We start from the raw sequence: 27,842 nt of genomic DNA, 5'->3' as shown, positions 1-27,842 counted from the left end.
CGACCAGACAACATGTTTCCAGTCATCGAGAGTCCAATGTCGGTGTTGAGGTTCCCAGGCGAGGCATAACGTTTCTTCTTGAGCAGCCATCAAGGGTACACGAGTGGGCCTTTGGCTCTGAAAGTCAATATCTATAATGGTTAGTTGAATGGTTTGTACACTGATACTTGTTGATGGCCCAGCATTGAAGTCTGTAGCGAAAGGGTTGCACTTCTGTGAGGTTGAACGATTATCTTCAGTCATTGAGAGAGAGAGAGAGAGAGAGAGAGAGAGAGAGAGAGAGAGAGAAACAGAGAGAGAGAGAGAGAGAGAGAGAGAGAGAGAGCGAGGGTGGGGGGACATGTGTTTCAACAGGAATTTTCTAGGTAACAACAATCAGTATGAAAGATTTCCTGCCGCCTGATGCTTTGTCTGACAGGAAGCAACTGTAGGGGCAAGGGGGAGGGGAGAACGGGATTTAAGGGAGGAGGGATGATTACGTTGGTTCTCCCAGTGTCCTCTGCTGGTTGTGTTGTGAACTAACCCAGTCAGTGTCTGCACAGCAGGGCGAGCACATAGAGCAACTACTTCCTGTGACATGGAGGGGAAGGTATGGTTTCAGGAATGAAACAGGAAGTGAGCCTGGCAGCAAATTTGAAAGGAAGCTGACATCTGGTACCACGCATTCCTCCACAGGTGACTGGTGCCTCCCAGTCCAGCGCTCTGGTCTCATCGGGTTGCTGGTGGTCTGACATGTGTGGTACAGTGCGGCATGCATGAATAAGCAGTTGAGAGACGTTTTTATTTTTTTTTACCAGGTATGTTTAGTGCGACCAGCAAGGCAGTAATTTCGTGCAGTGAGTGTTTTATGTTGACATTGATTTCATGACAGTAGTTCTCACGTGATCAGAGGAAAGCCGTGCAGGGTAGCCATACGGTCTGAGGCGCCTTGTACGGTTAGTACGGCTCCCCCGTCGGAGGTTCGAGTCCTCCCTCAGGCATGGATGTGTGTGTTGTCCTTAGTGTAAGTTAGTTGAAGTTAAATTAATTAGTATGTAAGCCTAGGGACCGACCACCTCAGCAGTTTGGTCCCATAGAACTTTACCACAGATTTCCAAATTTCAGAGAAAAGCGAACTATTTACATATTTAATTACTGCCTTTCGATGTATTGTAAAGGCCTGCATTTTCCGAAATTAAATAAAAACCAGAGAATGGTAAACTTTTCCCATGAAATAAACAGCTCCACCCTCTACAAATTGGTATGAAAATTGAACTTAATAAATAAACATTATATTATTACATCCTCTGCAATGTTCTTGAATTTCCTGTCATGGGGTCCTTCGAGTCCACCAGCTCAGAACAGACTGAGCGATTTCAGGCACCAATTTTTTCTGAGAAGTGTGGGGAGGAAGGAGGTGAGGTACTGGGGGTGTGGTGGCCTCTGGTGGTGGCACTGTGCTCTAGCTGAGTCGATCCCTGCATGTTAAGGTGAGCACACACATGAAATTTTTCCAACAAGACAACAGCTCCAATCCACAGCAGTGTAATTATGTAACTAGGACATGTAGTTGCTGGACGAGGTAGTACTTGCTGCTTCTAGTCCAACAGCTCAGCACAAACTCAGTATTTTCCGCCATTTTTTCTGATGGGAAGAGGGGATGGTAAGGGAGTGGCTGAGCTTTAGGAGAGGGGAAACTAATTGATCAATTTAATTAATTAGTAAATTAACTTTATATGAAAAGTGATTGTATCGATGAGGGGGAGGGGTTGGTGTTTCCCAGGAGGGTGGGAGGAGGAGCAGTGGGCTGTTTCTCAGAAAGCTGGATCATCCCCAGTGGGTCACAAAGCAAGGCCCAGGGGGTCATAAATTTATTTATTTATTTATTGTTCCGTGGGACCAAATTAAGGAGAAGTCTCCATGGTCATGGAACGAGTCAATACATGAAATTATAACACGATATTAGAAACAGATAAAATGAAATATAAAAAAAACATATTCAGGTGACAAGTGGTCAGTTTAAATAAAGAAAATCAACAATGTAACACTGGAATTTGCTTAATTTTTTAGCTCTTCCAAGAGCTCCTCGACAGAATAGGAGTGAGCCATGAGGAAACTTTTCAGTTCAGACTTAAAAGAGTTTGGGCTACTGCTAAGATTTTTGAGTTCTTGTGGTAGCTTATTGAAAATGGATGCAGGAGAATACTGCACTTCTTTCTGCACAAGAGTCAAGGAAGTGCAATCCACATGCAGATTGGACATCTGCCTAGTATTAACTGAGTGAAAGCTGCTAACTCTTGGGAATAGTCTAATATTGCTAACAACAAACGACATTAAAGAAAATATATACTGTGAGGGCAATGTCAGAATTCCCAGACTATTGAATAGGAGTCAAGAGGTTCTCGAACTTACACCAGCCACTTCCTTTACGGCTGACCATATGGTTTTAATTTTATCCTGAGACTTAGCTATTCTATCTGCATACCACATACTTTTTGCCTTCCTAATAACATTTTTAAGCACCTTACAATACTGTTTGTAGTGGGCTGCTGCATTTAGATTTTGACTTTTTCTAACGTTTTGATATAATTGCCACTTTGTTCTACAAGATATTCTTATCCCTCTAGTCAGCCACCCAGGCTGCCTGTTTGTGCTAGTACCCTGTTTTGAACGTTCTAACGGAAAGCAACTTTCAAAGAGCACGAGAAAAGTCTTGAGAAAAGCATTATATTTATCGTCTACTGTATCAGCGCTATAAACATCTTGCCACTCTTGTTCCTTGATAAGGTTTACGAAGGTCTCTACACCAACTGGATTAACTTTCCTAAACAGCTGATGACTATATTTAACACGTGTTGCAGCACAAAAATCTTTTAGAGTTAAAATTTGTGCATCATGATCTGAAAGGCCATTCACCTTTTTGCTAACAGAATGCCCTTCTAGTAATGAGGAATGAACAAAAATGTTGTCTATGGTTGTTCTACTGTTCCCTTGCATTCTCGTCGGAAAGAATACGGTTTGCATAAGATTATATGAATTAAGGAGGTCTACCAGCATCCTCTTCCTTGCACAATCACTTATACGATTAACATTGAAGTCACCACATATAACTAATTTTTTGTATTTCCTATAAAGTGAACCAATAACCTCCTCTAGCTTTAGCAAAAATGTCCTGAAATCGGAGTCTGGGGATCTATAAATAACAACAGTTAGAAGTTTAGTTCCATTAAATTTAACCACACCTGCACAACATTCAAACACCTTCTCAGTGCAGTACATTGAAACATCAATGGACTCAAATGGGATGCCGTTTTTCACATACAGGCTACTCCCCCACACCGCAAAGAGCTCCTCGAAAAGCTACCAGCCAACCTGTATCCTGGTAAAGGAAGCCTCTGAATTATCTTCTTATTTAAGAAGTGTTCAGAAATACCAATAACTTCAGAGTCAACATCTATAAGCAGTTCACTAACTTTATCTTTAATACCTTGTATATTTTGATGAAATATACTAATTCCCTCATTACTCGGATACCTAAGCTTTGTCAAAAGTGATTCCTTTGTTAAAGAGACTTCCCTCAAGCAGGAATACCTATCAGCTGACTTCAATCTAACAAAGGTGCAGCTCTAACACCCACTACAGCAGGAATTTTCCCATGAGTGATCCCACCAACGCCACCTATGCTGTCACCTATAAGCTTTGCCAACCTCCCCTTCCCATACCTATCAGTTAGTGTAACAATAGGTTTGCCCCTGAACGTATGCTTGCCTCTGAATGTATGCAAACTGCACAAACAAATGATGGTCGTTCTCTCTTTACCCCACTACTTGCGGAGTTGTGTGATATGTTCATAGACATCTGGTGTCACATACCTCCAAAAACCTACAAAGGAGTTGTCTAATCCATGCCATGCAGAATCGCTGCTGTATTGCGTTCTAAAGATAGGCCACAGAAGGGCTTGTCACATTATTTCTAGTTAAAATATGCCACTCCGAGCTGCTGGTGAAAACGAATTCGCCGGTTAAAATCGCTTCGTATGGATTCAACAACGACAATAAGTGTGGTTTTGCTCCCAGTCAGCACAGAACTATTCACCACATTATTGCTGCTGGTGAAAGGCATCGCTATTTAACGTACATTGACGCCTACGAAACAACGGAGATGGGTGCTGGGCTCAAACACCGGTAAGACAAAAAAGAAATTCGTCTCGTCATTTCAAGTTCAGACAGCTCGCAACTGGTGATAGCATTCGATGTATGAGATCTGGCTGTGCTTATTTAACAATCCAGCTACGTCTGGGTTCGAATCCCCATGAAACACAAAATTAACGTCGTTTCAAATTTAAATATTCACGTATGCCGATCTTGTGAATGAAATCATATTTAACATCTTTCATGATTAGGTAACAGGGACAGTAGATGTTGGAATGGAGTACAATAATGTTCGTCCCATAATTCAAGTTGAGACTTGCTAACTGATACTGGCCTAAAATTACGTGTTTCACCAAGCTTTGTGTCTTGTTAGCAATGAAGATCGGTGTTGTGTTCGAGTCTCGGTCAGACACGAAGAATCCGCTTCGTCAACATTGGCTGTAGGTGCTGGGTCTAAATCTATATCCAGAATAAAACAGTATGGCATATTATTTAATGTTCAAACGTGTGCGTATCCTAGCTGCTCATAAACCATTTCAGTATTTAATGTCACTTCTCCTGGGTAACAAGGGCTACAAGTGACTTTTGAACTTCGCACAGACCCACTTTTCGTCATAAATACTATAAAATTGCTAGTGATACTCTCCATTGATATTGAGGTTTCCATACAGCGCTTCACGTGGTTAATCGCGGCTCTTCTAATTGGTTAGTTCATTAACCAGTACATGTAAAACCACAAGCAAGCGAACGTTGGGTAACCGGTGGTTGGAAAACCTTTCAGAGAATAAAAATGCATCAAATTATATAGAACTGTGGATGTCCAGATGTCCACGAAAATCTTATTAAACAATTGTTTTCGACTAAGGGTTACTGAATGATTTATGTGACGGAGATACGAATATTAGTTGTCTCAAGCGCTAATGAGAGCAGTAACATACTTGAAATGTCAGTAGTTGCAATAAATTTGAGTTTAAGAGCGTTAAGAAATGTCTCATCTCTAAAATCGCGTTTCCTGGTACTAATGACATCCTGTAATTAATTTACATCTGGATTTATTGTCATACAAATCAGAGTTATCTAGTGATCACGTTTGGTAAGTATGTTGTATAATCAAACGCCTGTAGCGAACACAGGTTATAGGACCTGCAAGAAAGTTACGTTATGTGGGCTGGATGCTAACCAGGCGTAACGCAATTCATCAGACCTTGCAGGTACTTTTGAGCATAATAATACAAACAATGGCACTTACGCGCATATTAATTTATTTTCCGCGTAATAATATAATAATGTGCACTTCCGGGCAGATTATCTTATTTTGGCTATTGTTATGTACATATTTTACTTCAAAGGTGTTTCGTTTTACTTTCGTAAGGTACATTTTTCCAAATCTTGCTCCCGTTGAATATAGCCCACACACGTTCACTGATATGCAGATGACGCAATACGGTTTTGAACAGTTCATTTATTGAAGTACATTAAATAGCCAGTTTGACCACAAACGTCATACCAGCACTACGAAAACGAGCCGAGAATGCCCTGTCAAATCCATAGCCAAAAATTTTAGCCTCAGTGTAGCGTGTTGTAGCGGTCAGTGAACCAACATCGATGCACGCGTCGTTAGGTTGTTTGCCGATAAAAATCCGAAAACAATCAGTCCGGGAGACTACTTTAGCAGTATGTGCTACACGGTTTCCGGCTGCTTTCCGTGGTCCACGTCGTGCTACCGCATCGACTAAGACAAACAAGATTATAAACATACTCGTCTGAGATTATGGGCGGAAACGTTAAGAAAATGGTCTGCTTTTGAAGCGAATGGGATGTAACAAAACCGTGAAAACACAGTAAGGAACTCCAAATAGCCTTCTGTAGTAGCCTGCCATCCTCCTCCTTCTTCTTCTTTTCCTCGGCGATCACAGGCCCTATACACCACGCGCTGCATCAACTATCTGCTTCCACCGCCTTCTATCTCTCGCAGTCTCTCTCCACCCTGCCGAAATTTCTAATACTACGATGTCGGTCTCTATGTCATCTTGTATCCTTCTCCTACACCTTGTACGAGGTCGACCCAATGGTCTTGTTGCCTGCGGAGTTCCTTCAAATGCCTTTTTTGGTGATTCTGTTGTTTTCCATTCTAGCCACACGTTCAGCCCATTGCAGACTCCTACTTTTTAATTTCTGGATGATAGTGGGTTGCTTAATTAGCTGATAAATTTCATTATTGTTTAGAATTCTCCGTACGCCATTCTCCAACACAGGTCCCCAGATTTTTCTCATTACTTTTCTTTCGAAAACATTCGCTTTTTCTCTTTCAATCTTTGTAAGTGTCCAGTTTTCTGAACCGTACGGTACTATGGGGCAGATGATAGTGTTTTATATATTCATCTTTGTGGTGATTGACAAAAATTTACTTCCGAGTGGGTTTCTTAGTGAGTACAGACATCTTGACCCTGAGGCCTGCCATCGAAAGGTCATAATTTCTGTATGGCTGGAAAAAGGAACGTGGGAATGCTACTTCATTCGTATATCGCTCACACTCCGTTGCCAGTAATTTACCTCGTGTATCACGTAAGAGAACCCATCTAAATGATGTTATTCGGACATTCTGCACCATTTTTCTACAAATTGCTGAAGGATAGAAGTATGTACCTCAATATTTTTTCTTATCTTTGGATATAGTGTCATACAAGTTTCATGATATTTTGAGTAATACTGCCTCCAACAGTAACTTGGTAAACTTTTTTAAACTTTCTGTATAAAACATGTTTCTAGAATCAAAGTACGTATTCAGTAGGAAATTGGATGAACAATCTGTATTGAAGACAGTCTTAAGTACGCTTATACAAATCTCAGTGTTGGATAAACTTGATCTTCTAGTTCAAGTGTACGTTTCAGTTTCTGAAACATATCGTTATTGCTGCCTTAACGTTCAAGCCAAATGGGAATTGCAGTTTTAAAGAACTAAATGTCAAGATTATGATAAAAAAGGTAGCAGTTTAGTGTGTTACCAATAAAACTAGAGTCGGAGATATAGTTTTTAATACACAATTTTCAGCTGAAAATTCATTTCTACCATTTGTTTAGTATATATAAAGAATTTTTTTAAAGTGTTTTTTAAGTGCCGTCTTCGGAGGCGTTCTTGAAAATATTTCTGCTCATATTTGTGTAGCGCATCTAAAGTAGGGCGAACAGTAAGTGCTGCTGTGTTCTGTCTTGTTTCGTTCTTATCCACAGTAAATTCAACACCTTCAAGCAAGTGATGAACATAACGATTGGGTTTCTGACGATGAGTAAGTCATGACTGTCCATTAAATCTGTCCATACTGTTTAGTGCAAGGCAACATACTTCATGATTCCAGAATTTTTTTTGAACATCTCTTCTGCGCAAACGCCTGGCTGTTGGCTCTGAGCACTATGGGACTCAACTGCTGAGGTCATTAGTCCCCTAGAACTTAGAACTAGCTAAACCTAACTAACCTAAGGACATCACAAACATCCATGCCCGAGGCAGGATTCGAACCTGCGACCGTAGCGGTCTTGCGGTTCCAGACTGCAGCGCCTTTAACCGCACGGCCACTTCGGCCGGCCAAACGCCTGGTCCATTGTGAATGGCAATCAGTTAACTGGGACAACTTTCTTAACAAAAGTTTTGCAGTGTTCACGTATGGCGACTTGCTGCAAAATGAGTTTCTACTGTTAACTGTAGAGGATGCTTTTATTCAGAGATTATGGATGTTACTTCAGAATGACGGAGCACTTGCATATTTTTCCCTCAGGTAACACAGCATCTACAAGTGTAGCTCACTCGCTAATAGATAGGCCACACAGGTCACGTCTATTTTCCTCTGAGGTAGCCAGACGATAGTCCAAAAGGGGCCCACAGGTCTGTCCGAGCCGGCCGGTGTGGCCGTGCGGTTCTAGGCGCTTCAGTCTGGAACCGCGTGACCGCTACGGTCGCAGGTTCGAATCCTGCCTTGGGCATGGATGTGTGTGATGTCCTTAGTTAGGTTTAAGTTGTTCTAAGTTCTAGGGGACTGATGACCACAGATGTTAAGTTCCATAGTGCTCAGAGCCATTTTTGAAGCTCTGTCCGAGCCGATATATGAATACGAGGTCTTCAGTGTAAATGTAAACACAAGAGACGAATAAGTCACTCCCCTTATGAAAAGTGTTCTACTTACAACAGTCGTGCTCAGAAAAGTTAGCCGGCCGAAGTGGCCGTGCGGTTAAAGGCGTTGCAGTCTGGAGCCGCAAGACCGCTACGATCGCAGGTTCGAATCCTGCCTCGGGTATGGATGTTTGTGATGTCCTTAGGTTAGTTAGGTTTAACTAGTTCTAAGTTCTAGGGGACTAATGACCTCAGCAGTTGACGCCCATAGTGCTCAGAGCCATTTTTTTAGAAAAGTTAAACTTAATTAGTGAAAGTGAGCTAAAACATTTCAAGTTAGTAGTTTACTGGAAAATGTTCGAGTCGTGTGACTGAACCGCGTAATTGCTCACCTATATGTCATTGTTCATTTTTGTGAGATTTGCTTTGTGCATAACAGTAAAAGAAAACTGAATGTTATACCCACTTATAACCTGGCACGTTTTTATGGGAACATTTGTAGCACAAAATGGGCAATATCGACATCAGTGCCATTCCTCCATGGACATACGGTATGTAAAGGGGTGAGGGAGAATTTCGATAGTCGGTATTGTTCACAGACAGCACAAGTAAACACCATGAAGATCGATTATTGTAGCTAGAGAGGATGAAACTACTGTTCAAGAGTCAGTTGCCTTCTCTCTTCGTCCTTTAATTAATGGTGACGAACAAAAAACGACTTCATCCGATGAAAATCTTTGGATATAAATTTGTAAGATAAACGGTACCGAATGGCACACAAAGTATTTATTATCAGCAAGATTAAAAATTCCGACAAGAGACTTTGAATTGTTGGAGGTAGACGTCTTGGACATTCGATTTCGGAAATCGTTAGAGAATTCGTTATTCCGAGATCTGGAGTGTCAAGAGTGTGACGAAAATACCACATTTCAGGCATTACATCTCACCACGAACAACGCAGTTGTCATCATCCGTCTCTTAACGACCGAGGGTAGCGCACTTGCCTAGAGTTGTCATTGCTAACAGACAGGCAATACTGTGTGACATAACAGCAAAACTCAATGTGGCACAAACGACGAACGTATGCATTAAGACAGTACGGTGAAATCTGGAAGTAATGGTTCAAAATGGCTCTGAGCACTATGGGACTCAACTGCTGAGGTCATAAGTCCACTAGAACTTAGAACTACTTAAACCTAACTACCCTAGGGACAACGCACACATCCATGCCCGTGGCAGGATTCGAACCTGCGACCGTAGCGGTCGTGCGGTTCCAGACTGTAGCGCCAGAACCGCTCGGCCACCAGCGACCGGCAATCTGGAAGTAATGGGCTATGGTAGCAGACGACCGATGCGAGTGTCTTTGCTAAAAGCGCAACATCGCCTGCAGCTCCCTCCTGGGCTCATGATCCCAACCATAGGTGGCTGGAAAACCGTGGTCTGCTGAGATAAGTCTCAGTTTCAGTTGGTAAGTGCTGATAGTAGGTGGAGTGTGACGCAGCCCTCACGAAGCCATGGACCCAAGATGTCAACAAAGCACTATGAAAGCAGTTGGTGTCTCCATAAATGTGTCGGCTGTGTTTACATGGAATGAAATAAGTCTTCTGGTCTAACAAACCGACCACAGCCGGCCGCGGTGGTCTCGCGTTTCTAGGCGCGCAGTCCGGAACCGCGCGACTGCTGCGGTCGCAGGTTCGAATCCTGCCTCGGGCATGGATGTGTGTGATGTTCAAATGGTTCAAATGGCTCTGAGCACTATGGGACTTAACATCTGTGGTCATCAGTCCCCTAGAACTTAGAACTACTTAATCCTAACTAACCTAAGGACATCACACACATCCATGCCCGAGGCAGGATTCGAACCTGCGACCGTAGCAGTCGCGCGGTTCCGGACTGCGCGCCTAGAACCGCGATGTGTGTGATGCCCTTAGGTTAGTTAGGTTTAAGTTGTTCTAAGTTCTAGGGGACTGATGACCACAGCTGTTAAGTCCCAAAGTGCTCAGAGCCATTTGAACCATTTTTGGTTACTTACAGGCTATTTGCAGTCATTAGGGACTTCATGTTCCCAAACAAAGACGAAATTTTTATGGATTACTATGCGCCATGTCGATGGGCCACAGTTGTTTGGGACTGATTTGAGGAACAGTATGAACAAATCACACGATTGATTTGGTCACCCAGATCGCCCCATATGAATCCTATTGATGATTGTGGCACATAATGAGAGGTTAGTTTGTGAACTGAATCCTGCACCGGCAACACTTTTGTATTTAAGTACAGTTACACAGGTAGCATGGTCGGTATTTCTGCAGATGACTCCAACGACTTCATGTCAAGTCGAGTTTCTGCACTATGCCGGGCAAAAGGATGTCCGACGTGGTATTACTAGGTATCCTATGACTTACGTCACCTCTGCGTAGATTTGATAAAGTGCTGATTTATCCACTAGGAGCGGCATGATTCGTTTCTCCGTCAACAGGGAAACGAATTTGTGCTTCTTTTGGAAGTGCTTATTTATGACACACACATGAGTCAAATTTCTGCTTCTGGTTTATGAGAAAGCAGAATTCTTGATTCGTGTCCGGCTTTGTATTGAAGTGGTTTCGAACAAAGAAGTTTGCAGACGCCATTTGACGTTCTCTGTGCAGTCAGAAATTGCAGCTACGGAATTTACTTCGTCTGGACGTCGGCCGCCTGTACTGCGCAGATCGGCGTTGCAGAATGGCCCCTCACAGCACTGAATAGCTTGATGTACGCACTACGGCTCGGCAGCTAGGGAACTTTTAAGAGTAAATGTATTAAGTTTCATTGATCACGGAGTTTTTTGTCAGTGCCAGTAAGGGTTGGAAGCTTTCGTAACTTCGATGCTAATCAACACCATTTAGTGTTACCATCGAATAAACGGGGGCGCGATTGGGATTCAAGTCATAGGTGTTTTGCCGATCTCAGATTTAGATTAATGAATAGAAGTTAACATTCTAAGTCAATGCTTTTTTAATATGTATACTTTTGAGCGTTGTTTTTACAGTAAATGTATCTAATTAGTACCCGGTTGTTTTAACTTTTACTAGGATTAGATTCCAAATACCCATCCTGATTAAGTTAGAGCAGAGTATCGTCAGAACCAGGGGACCTAGTTCACGTGTTATACCCGGCTGCAGACTGGCAATGGCAGAGTTAATTTAATTGACCCTTAGGCGTGACCACTCCATTGCGAACACAACATTGACAGCCGTCACACATTGTCCAAGACATTACACTGCACTCCGGGGTAGCATCGGAACCTGTACGTCCTATTTTGGAGTATTTCTGCGGTATGTGGGATCGTTACCAGACTGGACTGATGGAGGACACTGGAAAGGGCAAAGAAGGGCAGCACGCTTTGTATTGTAACGAAACAGATGAGAGAGTATCGCATATATGGTACGTGAGTTCGCGGGGAAAATATGAAAAGAATCACGTTTTTCTTTGTGGCGATATCTTTTAATGAAATTTTACTCACCAAATTTCTCCTTCAAATACGAAAATATTTTGTTGACTACATAGGGAAAAATGTCCATTGTAATGAAGTAGGAGAAATCAGAGCTCACACGGAAAGATTTCGCTGTTCATTTTTCCCATGTTGTGTTCAAGAGTGGAACGTTCGAGTAATAATCTGAAAGTAGTTCCAGGAAAGCTCTGCTAAGAATTTAAGTGTGAATTGCAAAGTAGTTATGCAGATGTAGATGTACTGTCGGGGACAGAATTCAAGAGACTCTCGCCTTTCCGTTATAGTGACCTATAAAGGGTCACTGTATGTGAACCAGTCCAACAGGCAACTGCACACAGTGCTATGAGAGTAGTGTTCCAAGTTTACCTTACAGGAAACAACAGACCAACGTTAGGAGTTAAAGAAAAACCCGACCTCTAATCAAAAATAGTCTAACAGAAAAGTTCATTTTCTTCTACAGTATCCGGAGGTTCCAGTCCTCCCTTGGGCATGGGTGTATGTGTTGTTCTTAGCAAAAGTTAGTTTAAGTTAGTCTAAGTAGTGTGTAAGTCTAGGGACCGATGAGCTTAGCAGTTTGGTCCCTTAGGAATCCATGCACATTTGAACATATGAAAAATGGAGGGAAAACGATGATCTACAAGTACCAAAGTTCCGTTAAAACTGGTTACTGTTTGACTGTGAGAAGTGGTATGTTAGATAACGTTTTCATTGCAATTAGATAGTTATTTTAACTCTGAATTACTGTAAACACAAGACAAGAACTCAGTTGTTGTTTACTTCAATACTGGTTCACCGACCTGAAGAAAAAAATGGTTCAAATGGCTCTGAGCACTATGGGACTTAACATCGGAGGTGATCAGTCCTCTAGAACTTAGAACTACTTAAACCTAACTAACCTAAGGACATCACACACATCCATGCCCGAGGCAGGATTCGAACTTTCGTCCGTAGCGGCCGCGCGGTTCCAGCCTGAAGCGCCTACAACCGCTCGGTCACATAGGCCTGCCACAGATCTGAAGATCAGCGACATTTTCATCAGTCGTGTAGAAATAATTAAAAGTAACCATAAACAAACGGAAAATAATTCAATTTTCTGATTATTTGATCAGCATTGTTCACAACTGTACAACTTAATGAATAAATTATATTATTCAGTTGAGCTACTCAAATTGTACCGCTTGCACTTACAAGCTGTGGACCGCTATATGTAGAACAGATCCCATGCCTTCAAGCACACTATTTGAAGACTACACGAATGTACTGGCTGGATGATTACCCATAACATTATAAACACTTACTTAGTAGCGTGTTGGTCCACTTATCGGACATAATACAGCAGTGATTCTGCGTGGCACGGACTCGACAAGTTCTTGACATGTTTCCAGGTGTAAGCGGCGCCAGATGCCTCTGGACAAGTCATTCAGTACCCTTAAATTACGAGCCATTGACTTGTCGGCCTGAAAGCGTCTTAGGAGTGTTCCACCGGGTTCAGATTGGGCGAAACGGTCAACGTAAGTCCAGTATCATTCTCCTCAAACCACTGTAGCACGATTCAGGCCTTGTGATTAGGGCAGTTGTCATGCTGGAAGAGGACATGGCCGCCAGCGGAGACATCAAGTATGAGTGGATGCAACGGACCGCAATTATTTTCATATATTTTACAGCTCTCATGTTGCCTTCGATGACTATCACAGGCTCCATGGAAGCCCAAGCAAATATCTCAAAAAACCATAATACAGCACCAACTGATCTGCGTCCATAGCGCGTTGCAAGTTTTCGAGCAACGTTCTATTGGATGACGGTGTATCCGGACATGACCATCGCTCCGATATAGCCAGAAACGTTATTCATGTGACTAGGTGTCAGGTTTCAATTAATGAAAGATCTAATCCCGACGATCCTTTGCCCAGTGTAATTGTAATTGACTATGCCGTCGGATCAACACGGGAATAGAAAGGTATTGTCAGCTGCAGAGCCCCATGTTCAACTACACGCGCTGAACAGTCAGCTTTTAACGGTACCACCGACCACCTTAAACGATAATTGATGCTAACGTTATACCTCTGCGAGGAATTTTTGAGAAAGTTGACCGTGAGATAACCTAATGGAAACAGAGCAATCAAACTGGGATACGTTTCCGAAACACTCCACCAGAGTTTAAACAATTGTAAACAGTGGGTCAGGAACAGACGTTCTCGCAGCACAAAAGCAAGTTGTAACGTTACATGTGAAAACAGGTTGCCAGACTAATTAGGCATTCTTGTGTCAAGCACAATGACAAAACAAAAGGCAGTGCTAAGTCTAACCTAACATTCCTTGACACACCCACTAAACTCTTTCGTTATATCTGGTCACACTACAACATTGTAACCTAACGTTGCAGATAAATGTGCTTCTGATTAGTAAGTGAGATAAGCAAATGGCCAATGCGATAGTGAACAACACCCACCTTAAATGAAATAGGTGCAACAGTTTATAAAACCAAATACCGATAAACATGAAACTAGTAGCAATACTGAACAGGGAAAAGCTTGAAATGATTCAAATGGCTCTAAGCACTATGGGACTTAACATCTAAGGTCATCAGTCCCCTAGACTTAGAACTAGTTAAACCTTACTAATCTAAGGACAACACACATTCATGCCCGAGACAGGATTCGAACCTGCGACCGTAGCAGAAGCGCGGATCCGCACTGAAGCGCCTAGAACCACTCGGCGACATCGGCTGGCAAACTTGAAATAATTCTGGATTTAAATCAGGGGATCTACTAATGATCATAATCTATAACTTCATTGCCTAATACCGGTTCTCTATGCCTGTGCATTAACCAACTTGCATTAGAATAGATAACGCAGTAAACAGTTCTTTCTTAAACTCGGTTTGAAGCAACTGAGCAGAATGCAAATCTAACTACACTGGCTCTGAAGGAGCCTTTCCATTGCTTCATTAAATAACTAGGCTGGTACATGAGGACCCTTAAACTCTCATGGTTTGAAGAACCATGCCCATTAACAAAACTACACCAGTATGTACAAGAAAAGATAACATCCTTATCCTTAATTATTAATTAAGTAAAGCACAGCAGACTATAAAACTTTAAATAACAAATGTGCTTTCATAAGCAGTCTATTGACCAACTCAAACTTATAATTTGCAGTTAAAATGACAACACAACGTTAAATTCAAGTCCAGCCACTTTCTTCTAGTAAATACGACACTCTGAATTAAATTCACTATTATAGGAGTCCTGTCCTGGTTTGTGATTTGGGATAATCACGGCTGTAAGATAGAGTTTTTAGTAACGCCACGATTATTACTAAAATTAAGCAAATTTCACAAATATCTGTTCCAAATACAAAACAAATTAGTGGAAGGCTGGTGGTACCGGTGACGCAATTTGCAGTGGCTATTAACCTTGGCGGCGATGCACTAATGGCAGTACTGTTGGCCTCGCCCTGTTGCTGATCTTCTTGACATCGAAATAAGATTTTTACAGGGCCAAAATTCATGCCATGATAATGGTAGCACCAATTGCAGAACCCGCGGCCCATAAATACTGCCCTTAAGCTCTACCGGCCTCAAAACTCCAGGAATATGAGTCACTAGTATTCGCTGCTGCTGGCGATGTGTGACTCACAGCACTGCTCAGCCCAGACTCCTTACCAGTCACAAAGGACGAGTTGCCACATGAGCGCTAACCACAACTTTTCCACTCCACCAGACGACTTCCGTAGCTGAGGGGCTTCTCTACATCTTTTACATTCAACCCTACGTTCTCTAATTATGGAACAAGTCATTTACAGTACATTACATAATAATCGTTTCAATAATTATTTAAACTCGCAAGCAGAATTTAAACAACATCGTTCAAAAATTCACATAACTGAAACATGTATACATGGTCAAAGAATTTCCATGACAGATACAACACTATACATAAACAATACTACAAATTGACATAGAAATATCGATACAGATACAAAATAGGTCAAAATTTGGTGTTACAAGCTTCGAAAAGCTTGTGCCTGCAACAGCGTTGTGAACTGTCGACCTATCTGCCACAGATCGTCTGTGTTCACGGAACTGGCGAGCCTCTTACCTCTACGTTCTGTGAGGGAGCGTAGACGCAATACATTGTCGTCTACTTGTGGTTTCACAGTCCTTTAATAACTTTCTACAGATGAGCAGGACAATAGCACGCGACCAGCTGACTAGCTTCGTCGTTTCCCAGACGCCGTGTCATAGCAATCTGCCGTTTGGCAGAGTAGCTTATAGTAGTGAAGTGGCCCGGTTTCGGCCAGTATCGTCGCTAGAAGAATACCCTTTCTTCTCTGCTTCGCTGATATACTGCCGTTGCGAAGTCACGTTCTGCAGCGTCAGCAGACGATATTCGGTCTCACTGTGGGCAGTGTGAGCCTCGTGTTTGGCTCTTCAGTTTATGTCTGGAAGGCTTGTTATGAGGGCTTCTACTCTTCTAAAGAGTGACTGCGGGAGGGGCATTTACGTCTAGAATACAGGGACTCGTGAAAGTTGATTTAGTTTATAAGTCTATTTCCAAATCACAACTAAATGATTATTGTGTAACTTACAATTAAGTGCCTGGTGGAGGGATCATCGAACCACCTTTAAGCTACTTCTCTACCGTTCCACTCTCGAACAGTGCATGAGAGAAACGAACGCTTAAGTCCCTCCGTGCGAGCCCTGACTTCTCTTTTTTTATTATGATGATAATTTCTCCCGATGTAAGTGGGCGCCAACAAAATATTTTCGCCCTATGAAGGTACTGGAATTTCGTGAGAAGGTCCTGCAGCAGCAAAAAGTGCCTTTGTTTTAATAACTGCCACCCCTCTTTATGTATCATATCCGTGGTACACTGTCCCCTATTCCGCGATAATACAAAACGAGCTATCCTTCTCTGACCTTTTTCGACGTCCTCCGTCAAACCTATCTGATGAGGACCCCACACTGCACACCAATAATCCAGAATAGGGCGGACAAAATGGTTCAAATGGCTCTGAGCACTATGGGACTTAACATCTATGGTCATCAGTCCCCTAGAACTTAGAACTACTTAAACCTAACTAACCTAAGGACAGCACACAACACCCAGTCATCACGAGGCAGAGAAAATCCCTGACCCCGCCGGGAATCGAACCCGGGAACCCGGGCGTGTAGGGCGGACAAGCGTGGTGTAAGCAGCCTCTTTAGTAAACCTGTTACATTTTTGAGTGTTATGCAAATAAATCGCAATCCTTGGTTTGCTTTCCCCACAATATTTTCTACGTGATCGTTCCAACTGAAGATATTCATAATTATAATCTAAGTATTTAGTAGAGTTTACTGCCTTTAGATTTCTGTGATTTATTGTGTGAAACAAATTTAGAGGACTTTTTTAGTGCTCATGTGGATGAATTCATACTTTTCATGATTTAGAGTCAATTGCCACTTTTTGCACTATAGAGATTTCTTCTCTAAATCGTTTCGCAATTCGTGTTGATGATGTTATGACGTTACATGACGACAAATGACAGAATCACCTGCAAACATACGTGGACTGCTCAAACTCTCTCGTAAATCGTTTATGTAGATCGGGAACAACAGAGGGCCTATAACACTTCCCTGGGGAAAGCCAGATATTAATTATCTCTATTTTACTCGATACATTTCCTTCCTTTATTAAGAACTGTGACCTTTCTGACTGGAAATCACGAACCCAGTCACAACTGAGACGATGCTCCATAGCCACGGGATTTGAATAGAAATCGTTTGTGAGAAACGATGCCAAAAGCATTCTGGAAATCTAAAAACGGGAATCAATTTGACGTCACCTGTCGATAGCGCTCATTACTTCGTGTGGATAAAGACCTAGTTGTGTTTCACATGAACGATATTTTCTGAATCCGTATGGGCTACTTCGCAATAAATCGTTGACATCGAGGTGATTCATGATGTTCGAGCACAGTAGTATAAGTTCCAGTCTCCTACTGCAAATTGAGGGTAGCGATAGGGGTCTGTAATTCAGCGGATCATTCCTGTTTCCTTTCTTGGGTACTGGTGTGACTTCTGAAACTTTATATTCTCTGGATATGGATCTTTCTACGAGCGAGCGGTTGTATATGATTGGTAAGTATGGAGTTACCGTATCAGCATACTCTGAAAAGAACCTGACTAGTATACAATCGGGACCTCAAGCGTTGCCTTTTTGTTAAGTGTTTTAAGGTGAGTCATTACAACACACACTTCTAAGTTACGTATGTTAGCAGTTGTTCTTGATTCGAAATCTGGAGTATGCAGTTTGTCTTCTTTCATGAAGGAATTTTAGAAAACCGTGTTTAGCAACTCTGCTTTATCGGCCCTGTCATTAATAACACTACAATTGTTATCGTCCAGTAAAGGTATTAATTGCGTCTTGCCACTGGTGTGCTTTACATACTACCAGAATCTCTTTGGACTTTCTGCAATCTGGCATGGAATTGCACGCTGGTTGGTTGATTTGGGAAAGATGGAGAAGGAAGTCGGTCGTGCCCTTTCAAAGGAACCATCCTGGAATTTGCCTCAAGCGATTTAGGGAAAACACAGAAAACCTAAATGAGGATGCCGGACGCGGATTTGAACCGTCGTCCTCCCGAATGTGAGTCAAGTGTGCTAACCACTGCGCCACCTCGCTAGGTCACTCTGGTTGCGCGTAGGGCACGTTAAGTGCACGTCTCTCAGGCCTTACACTTTTTTCTACATTTATAAATATAAAACTTATATAACGGTATGAACAAATACAGTACATTTAAAACGAAAATAAAATGTTGATGATTATTTCTGCACGCCCCCCCCCCCCTGCCCCCACCCCCCACCACCCCACACATAAGGCCACAAATCAAACGGATAATTCAGGCATGTGTGATTCTGCAAAAGGCAGATTGTCATGAACCGCCGCTTGGGAAACGGCGAAACTGGTCGGCTGTTCGCGTGTTTAGCAACTCTGCCTTAGCGGCGCTATCATCAATAACACCACTATTGTTATCGCATGAACAATGGTTGAAATACGGGTCCAGTACGAGTAGGGATCAACGTATTGGACATACACGCCTGGTCACAGAACATGGAGGTAGGAGGATTTCCGGTCTATAAAACCGCATAGCTGGCGGGATGTGTCCGATCTGAGTCGGTATATAATGCTGGTGCCGGCACATATGTTTCGGATAAGATAAAATACTCTGTACTTGACCTATAAGTGATCTAGAGAAGGTATTACTTTCTCAGACATATGTACAGCTATACTTTGTTAAACTACAGTGGCACGATGATGGTGTCCCTGCTGTTTTTTCATTTCTTTCTGGTAACGCTGAAACCTGTCTCCTACGATGTGATGATCGTATACACACAGCTACATTTTTGATAGGACTCTTCGTCTTATTCCCACCAGTACATTTGGCTCCTCATTACCAGATTTACTGTTAACTGAAAATACATTGGGCGTGCGTGGAAATAAATTTTCAATACGCACAGATTATATGAGCCTAATCTCTAAGTAACGTGGGAGTTTAAATACCGGATGATCAAAAAGTCAGTATAAATTTGAAAACTGAATAAATCACAGAATAATGTAGATAGATATGTACAAATTGACACACATGCTTGGAATGACATGGGGTTTTATTAGAACATAAAAAATACAAAAGTTGAAAAATGTCCGACAGATGGCAGTTCATCTGATCAGAATAGCAATAATTAGCATAACAAAGTAAGACAAACCAAAGATGATGTTCTTTGCAGGAAATGCTCAATATGTCCACCATCATTCCTCAACAATAGCTGTAGTCGTGGAATAATGTTGTGAACAGCACTGTAAAGCATATCCGGAGTTATGGTGAGGCATTGGCGTCAGATGTTGTCATTCAGCATCCCTAGAGATGTCGGTCGATCACGATACACTTGCGACTTCAGGTAACCCCAAAGCCAATAATCGCACGGCCTGAGGTCTGGGGACCTGGGAGGCCAAGCATGACGAAAGTGGCGCCTGAGCACACGATCATCACCAAACGTCGAGCGAAAGAGATCTTTCACGCGTCTAGCAATACTTTCTTTTTGTTCTAATAAAGCCCCATGTCATTCCAAGCATGTGTGTCAATTTTTACCTCTGTATCTACATTATTCCGTGGTTTATTAAGTTTTCAAATTTATACTAACTTTTTGATCACCCGGTACTTTGTTTTCTTAGAAAATGTAACTAACATGGACTATACAGTTCTTTTAATCATATTTCGTTGCCATAAAAATGTAATTAGAGAGACATTATTGCTAAAGAATAGCATCAAGAAAACATTGTAAATGAGAGATAATAGTCACTAGTTCTGCTAATCATAGCTTTAAACTGTGAAAAAATAGGAAGATTCAGACTACGACGTAGTAAAGGCGAATAAACCTGCTCATTCACAAGTCTGAAAAGACAATCAGTGCAAGAAATGACTCCCTCCCGTTGGTGTTTTCTCCAGTTTGTTCATTAGTAAACTGATAATGTGCACCTAGTTTTCAGTTACTTACGTACACGTAACCACAAAGGTGTCAAAGGTCGCATGAATGTGGGCAGTCTTCATTGGTAACAGTATTTTACTGTTCATGAAGCTCCGCAGAACAATGAGAGACTATGCTTAGCGTTCTACACCACCCTCTCTGTCTTTAAGTACCTACACATCAGACGTTCAAAAGTTAGGTTTGTTTCTATTTCGTTTTCCCGTCTTCGCGCCGTATTGGACGTGACAAACACGGATCTCTCAAGTTTTTGCCTACTTGTCTCTCCCATACCACGTTTCTGAATTTCCCTATCTTCATCTACACATATATTCCGCAAGCCACCGCAAGTTGCGTGGTGGATGATGTGCTGTACCACAACTAGTCTCTTCCTTTCCTGTTCCATTAACATGGACTTTACAGTTGTCTGCATGCCTCCGTATGAGCCTCAATTTCTCGGGTATTATGTTCGTGACTCCACGTGAAATATGTGTTGGTGGCAGAAGAATCGTTCTGTATTAAGTTTGAAATCATGGTTCTCTAAATTTTCTCAGTAGTGTTCCTCGAAAACAACGTCGCCTTACCCCTGATTTATCTTGTCCTGTCTGAAATTTGCCCAATACTTTCTACAGCGTAATGTCATTCTCGACTGTCACTTCTCTGTCTTTGCACTATATCTTTGCGTTTTTCTCCTATTGTTCTGTGCAGTATATTTTTTGCTCTTTAATCTGTTTTACGTCGTTTCTTTTAATTCTGCAGTAACGATATCTGTCTTTTCTGGACTCTATTTTCCATTATTTCCGTCTCTTATTTGTCGTTCACTGACAAACATATTTACCACACTATCTCGTCGTTCACTGACAAACATATTTATCACACTATCTCCAAACATTTTAAAATGTTATCTGCTTATTGAACCTGCTGTGCTATTAAGCTATCTCCTCATTTCACAGACGTCCTGGATGAATTTCTTTAAAAATCTTCTGAAAACGTAAATTTGCAACTTACTTGACTGAAAAATCCTTAAAACTAAAAGTCAATGAATCTTCCACGTTTTGCAAATTTATGAATTTCATGACGACTGTTAAACAGACATTCATTAAAATTATAATAGTTTGTGGGATAAATGAATCAAAATTCAGCAAAGTAGCCAGCTCCTGCTGTGTTCAGAGCTCAGTTGTCTTGTAAACTTCAAATAATATCAATTATGTTTGCTTTGTATACTACTGAGGTAAACTTCATGTTATTAGATTCAACCTTGCCTTCCACCAACATGGCTTACTCTTCGTGTTTTCGGGTACTCACTGTTTAAAATGGATCTGGAGCAAGGGGAAAATTTGTTATAAAAGAGCAAGCGTCGTGAATTCATTTTGAGACGAGCTACGAAGATTTCTGCTAGTGTGAGACAAAATAAGCACCATTTACCGCATCCGTATTTGCATGAGAATAACAGTGCTTCTACGCTGAAGTGCTACCTGAATGATCTACTTTTTTTCTACTCATTTAGAAGGGAGCAGCGATAAAGTTTTCTCGCCAACTACGCTACTTTACAAATGAGCGAGACACATTCGGAAACTTCAAGGAAGATGTAAAGAACAGCTGAAATCCTACATGCTTTTCGGGTTTTCTGTGCTCGCCGAGGTTTCTAGCTGGAGTTCAGAGTCTCAAAGGCAAAGACGAAATCGATTGCCATCGGCGTGTGTAAACTGTGGACAGGTGGTGCCACGGGAAGTTTGCGGCTGCAGTCCCTTCCGCTAAACCTGTTTCCCCACACGGTTTTGTACTCAGACCCTCCACAGAACGGCTTCTACACCTTTCGTTTTCTCCACTTTCTAGGATCACGTCAACTCCGACGACAAATCAAAACACTACTCATGTACGCTATAAAATTTCTGTTGCTTTCATTTCAAAGTTTTCCCTGAATTTCACGAACCACACTGTCAGAAAGCAATATTTTTAAAAGACCTTGACAACACTTACCAAAATTGAGAGAATTTGGCGAAGAAGACTCTGTGACGTGTTCCATATCACTTTGTCGTACTTTCTTACGGAGATGACAGGATAAATTTATTCTTCGGACATTATATTTTGAGTTTCAACACATGGGTGATCCTAGTCTCAGAGCTTCTGTCCGTCGTTATTGAGAGAAACTTTGTGATTAATGCAAATTTGAAACACGGACTGGCTGCTAAACGCCCTATAGTTATTCGAGGCGTACTTTTCACGTACAGAAGATTTTAATGAATACGACTGAGATCTATAATGACTCACTTTTCTATAATGCAATAAATTGTTCTGTCAGTGAACTAGTTGGCTGAACTCTTTGTATCTCCCTGCATATTCCCGTGAAAACCTTATCACTCTAATGACAGTGCTTCACGAATTATTCAGTTTTCCTTTGTTTGCGATATTTTTATCAGCTGGCACAATTATGTGCGTGAATCTAGGCCTTGATTAAGAAAACGTGTAGGCTATTAATTTCAGTGTGCCCACCTCGTAGAAATGTACTGTCGGGTAAGAGAATCCTTGGATAAAATCGTTTGAAATTACAAAAGAAGCACTGAACACTATACAGCAATATCAAAATACGTACGGAAAACGTGATATACAGCCTGTGTTCTACCTAGAGCACATTTTCTCCAGCTATTAAGCAAAGGTATTCGTTCATTTTATGAGAATGTATGAAGTAGAAGTTCAGCATTAATATATTTAGGTAGATGGCCACATACAAAACTGCCGTAAACTATTGAAAACAGAATTACACAGTATTGATATTCCACGATAATATAAATTTTATATTTTATTGGGAAGCGGCTTTCTAGGTCATCTTCAGATAATTTAAGACTAAACAGGCAGTTCGCGAAACAGAGAAAGCTTCTGGCTGCACAAAAACTGATACTTCCAAAGACAGGTGACGTTAAGGTTATGCCTCATTACGAAAAACATAAAATTAACAAGGGATGTTATGTAATTATGTACTGAATATTTTAGGCTCTAAAGATGCAAGTATTAATCCGCAAACCTAATTTTTGACTGAGCTAAGCATACTGAGCAACGTATGTTATACAGACACTACTATGGTATATGAACAAAAATCCAAATGTTGGTGAATGTGATGAAATTGGCAATAGCAGATGGTAGAGGGAAGGAAGGAAGGAGGCAGTGTAATGTGGGGTGTGGGAAACGTTGCACTATTTATACATATTTAAATGAGCGTATTATTTTAGGTTGAGAACATTGTTAAGCCTCGCAATACCAAGGGGATGTGGTACTTTGTGCCCATATTTTGACATTATTGTAATCTACTTAGTTGCTTTACGCTGTAAAATTTTGAAAAAAATATTTATTGTATTTAACGAATATTCCTACCGGATTCTATAAAAATTTTATATTTTTCAGTCACAGAAAGTTAATTTTTTGCCGTATATGCCACTTCCACAGTGAATGTCATATTCAGAATTTTCAGATTCAGGACGTCATATACACCTCAATATCTCTTTAAAAGGTATGCTGTATGAAGAAATCAACAAAAGTTAACAAAAGCAGCATTTTTAAAAGGTTTTTAGAGTGGACATAATTTCACGAATTTTGTATTTCTTCAGTTGTTTTAGAGTGGGCATAAAGTACCCCACCTACCTCCCTCCCTCTCCTCCACCACCAACCATGGTAATATGCGTTATGGAAAATGCGTTGGTACTACACTCATGATCATAAATTAAGGATAATTGCAGAATGTGGTGCACACAACGTGGCACTACACAAAACTGGCGCTAATAGCATAGGCACATAGGGAACACACACGACATAGATCTGTAAATCCACGGTATTGGTGTTAAGTTGAGAAAACCGTCCCGAAACACATGTGCTAGTAAATGCCACTGTTTCCTGCGCATGAACCCGACATCAGTACGGGATATGATCGCCATGCACACGTACACAGGCCGAACAACGGTTGGCATACTCTGGATCAGGTGGTCGAGCAGCTGCTGGGGTATAGCCTCACATTCTGGCACCAGTGCCAGTCGGAGCTCCTGAAGTGACCTAGGGGTTTGAAGACATGCAGCGATACGTCGACCGAGAGCATCCCAGACGTCCTCGATGGGGTTTAGGTCTGGAGAACAGGCAGGCCACTCCATTTGCCTGATATCTTCTGTTTCAAGGTACTCCTCCACGATGGCAGCTCGGTGTGGCCCTGAGTTATCTATCATCCATCAGGAGGAAGATGAGATCCACTGCACACCTGAAAAGGCGGACTTATTGGTGCAAAATGACGTCCCGATACACCTGACCTGTTACAGTTCCTCTGTCAAAGACATGCAGGGGTGTACGTGCACCAATCATAATCCCCCCCCCCCCCCCACACCATCAAACCACCACTTTCATACAGGTCCCTTTCAAGGACATAAGGGGTTGGTACCTGATTCCTGGTTCACGACAGATGGAAATCCGGCGAGAATCACTGTTCAGACTATACCTGGACTCGTACGTCAACATAACCTGGGACCACTGTTCCAATGACCATGTACTGTCGCCCTGGCTTTACGGGCTGTCCTGACCAGGGGTCAGTGGAATGCGCCTTGATGGTCTCCGGGCGAATAAACCATGTTTGTTCAGTCGTGTGTAGACTGTGTTCCAGTGGCTGCGGTAAGGTCCCGAGCAAGGCTACCTGCAGTACTCCGTGGCCGTCTGCGGGCACTGATGGTGAGATATTGGTCTTCTTGTGACGTTGTACACTGTGGACGTCCCGTACTGTAGCGCCTGGACACGTTTCCTGTGTGCTGGAATTGTTGCTATAATCTTGAGTTCACAATTTGTGGCGCACGGAGGCCCCGTGCTACGAGCTGCTGTGTTTGACCATGCTCCAGTCGCCCTAGTATTCTACCCCTCATAACGTCATTAACACGTGTTCTTTGAGCCATTTTCAACACAGTCACCATTAGCACGTCTGAAAACGTCTGCACACTTACTCGATGCACCGTACTCTGACATGTACCAACACACTTCTGCGTATGTGGACTGCTGCCAGAGCCACCGTGCGACAACCGCAGGTCAAATGCACCGCATTGTCATACGCCGAGGTGATTCAAACCCGCAAAACGCCCACGAGAGCGTTGTTTCACCATGTATCAGCATTATCCTTAATTTATGAGCATGAATGTACTACGGTTAATTAGTTGCTGTGACTTAAGCAAGGCTGAATTATGGAGTTGTATTTGATCGCTAAATATTAATTCAAGATTACGTGTTTGATATTTGATAGCCAGAATTTCCATTAATGTAAGATTTCTGACTTCTTTTGATCTATGGGGAACATCACATTTAATATCATAAGAATGGCATTCATTTATAGCATGCTCAGCAATGGTGGTACCATTGTTTTTGTCTTTGGCTGTAAGACCATATAAAATAGTAGTCTTTGCCAGTACTCGCTTGATGTACTCTTTTGACTTTTGTTTTCGTACACTTTGAACCTCTGAGTACCATGCGAAATAAGATACATGCGTACATATCTTTTTTGTGTATAAATACCAGTTTATGTATAGTTTAGGGATTTTTAAGAAATATCTGTATAACTTACGTAACCCAATATGTTTAGATCACTTAACCATTGGATTTTCAGATTTATAGTTATAAGTGATGATGACTGACGGAAGATATATCATCACTTATATTTTTGGAGTCTAAAACACTCATTACATCATTATGTAATGTGTTTTGTTTTGTACCCACCTCAACGGGAAGCACTGGAATTTTCTGTTTTTCATATAGATACATAATCTTCAATGTTAAATAATTATCTTTGGAAGTAACACACTTTGTACAGGTAGAAGCTCTCGCCAATGTTGTTTGAACTATCTGTTTAGTCTTAAGTTGTCTGATAATGGCCTACAAAGACGAAATCCGGTTCACAACAAAATATAGAATTTATATCGTTGTGTGTAATTAATACTGTGTATTCTAGTTTTTAAAATATTTGTATACCCCAAGTACCGAAGTAGTATTCCATGAATTCTACAAACTGTTGCATAGCCTGTTTCAGTGTCTCCGAAAAGACTCAACAGTTCACCTCCAGTTACTTTCACAACATCTATATGCATTTCAGCACTTTGGTTGTATCTCGTCCATGAGCAGAACAGCTGAAATAGGTTTTGAACACTAGCACAACAGAAACAGTGCAAGATCTAGCTTCAAGATGGTGTAGCAGAAATTGGGTAGGAGGCAATGCGTGGAAAATTATCGTGGTATTTATTGCACAGCAATCCAACATCCCATACTCTTCTACCGGTCACAAGATACAGAAACATAAATCCAAATCGAGCCACCCACTACAGCAGTTAATCAATGGTGGGACGCATTATAACAGTAAAAAGGACAAACACACGCTCCAGACGCGCAAAGGAAAGTTGTGGTACAAGAATCTGTGGAGTTTCTGAACTACGCTACGTTAGTCGATGAAACGACTCCTTCTAGTAATACAGGGATAGGAAAGCGTTCCACGAAAAACGTTTTGCATACAAAATAGCTGCGGTTTTTTAACATAACCCGAGACAGCCCATCGGTGAGTTCGAATTTTAAACTTTTAGGCCATGGCATCATCTCTGGACTCTTTCGTAGTACAATACGCGTGGCATTTCAGACACAGTAAGCACGTCGAAATCAATCAGTGAACCCCATATTTAATACTAAAATGACAAACGAGGTTCCTTCTAAGGCATTCGAATTGGACAAATGGACACAGTGGAAATATTCAATCTGAGTGATTCCTTATTGGCTCAACACGCTCATGGCTTATCATGCGAAGAAAATATCTAAAAATCAAATAAGAAAATCAGTTACCTATACCAAAATAACGAACAGAACACCTCTGTAGCATTTTAAAGAGAAACAGAGACATTATGAAAGCAGATATTTGGCCTATTGTATATCTAACTCATCTACGACCCACGTGGTTCATCACACAAAGAAAATGTCACCAAATTGCAAAATTTAGTCAGCAATCTATACCAAAATAATCAGCGCAAGACATTCTGCATCATATGGGAGAAAAAAATACTGTTAAAACGTATCGACAATAGCCTGAGTTACCCACAGAAAACATAGCAGCTTCTGAAGACCAAAGCAAAAGTACACGAGCAGCGTGACAGCGCGTGTACCTATTTCCACTCGCAGTAGACGAGTACCCCACATTGACCGCTCGCAGAATCCTCCCTTCTGTTATCACTATAGCTCAGAGAGGTTCACACTTACCGCTATTAAATTTTGCCTGGATGATGTCTTGCAAACTTCTCTGACCAACGACTGTGAGTGCAAAACACGGAATCAAAGATATACTACACAGTTATTTTGAAACTACTGATGAGACTTTTAAAGATAGCTCAGAGAGGATCCTAACTACGATTACTGAGCTAAAAAAGAAAGAAGAATGGGAAAACATCCATTGAAGACCGTAAAACACATCTTATGGCTCTGGTTATGTAAATCTCTTTCGTCTTTGTCTTGTATGGAGCGCTCAGTATGAATGAAGTTATGAAACGTGTTGGCGCACTTGCTGCCGACGCAATTCAAACTCGATGAACGATTTTTTTTATTTCCTACTCTTTCTATGGGCAT

Source organism: Schistocerca piceifrons, chromosome X (genome assembly GCF_021461385.2).
Source record: "Schistocerca piceifrons isolate TAMUIC-IGC-003096 chromosome X, iqSchPice1.1, whole genome shotgun sequence".
Classification (NCBI taxonomy): Eukaryota; Metazoa; Arthropoda; class Insecta; order Orthoptera; family Acrididae; genus Schistocerca; species Schistocerca piceifrons.
Note: the sequence above shows the minus strand (reverse complement) of the source record.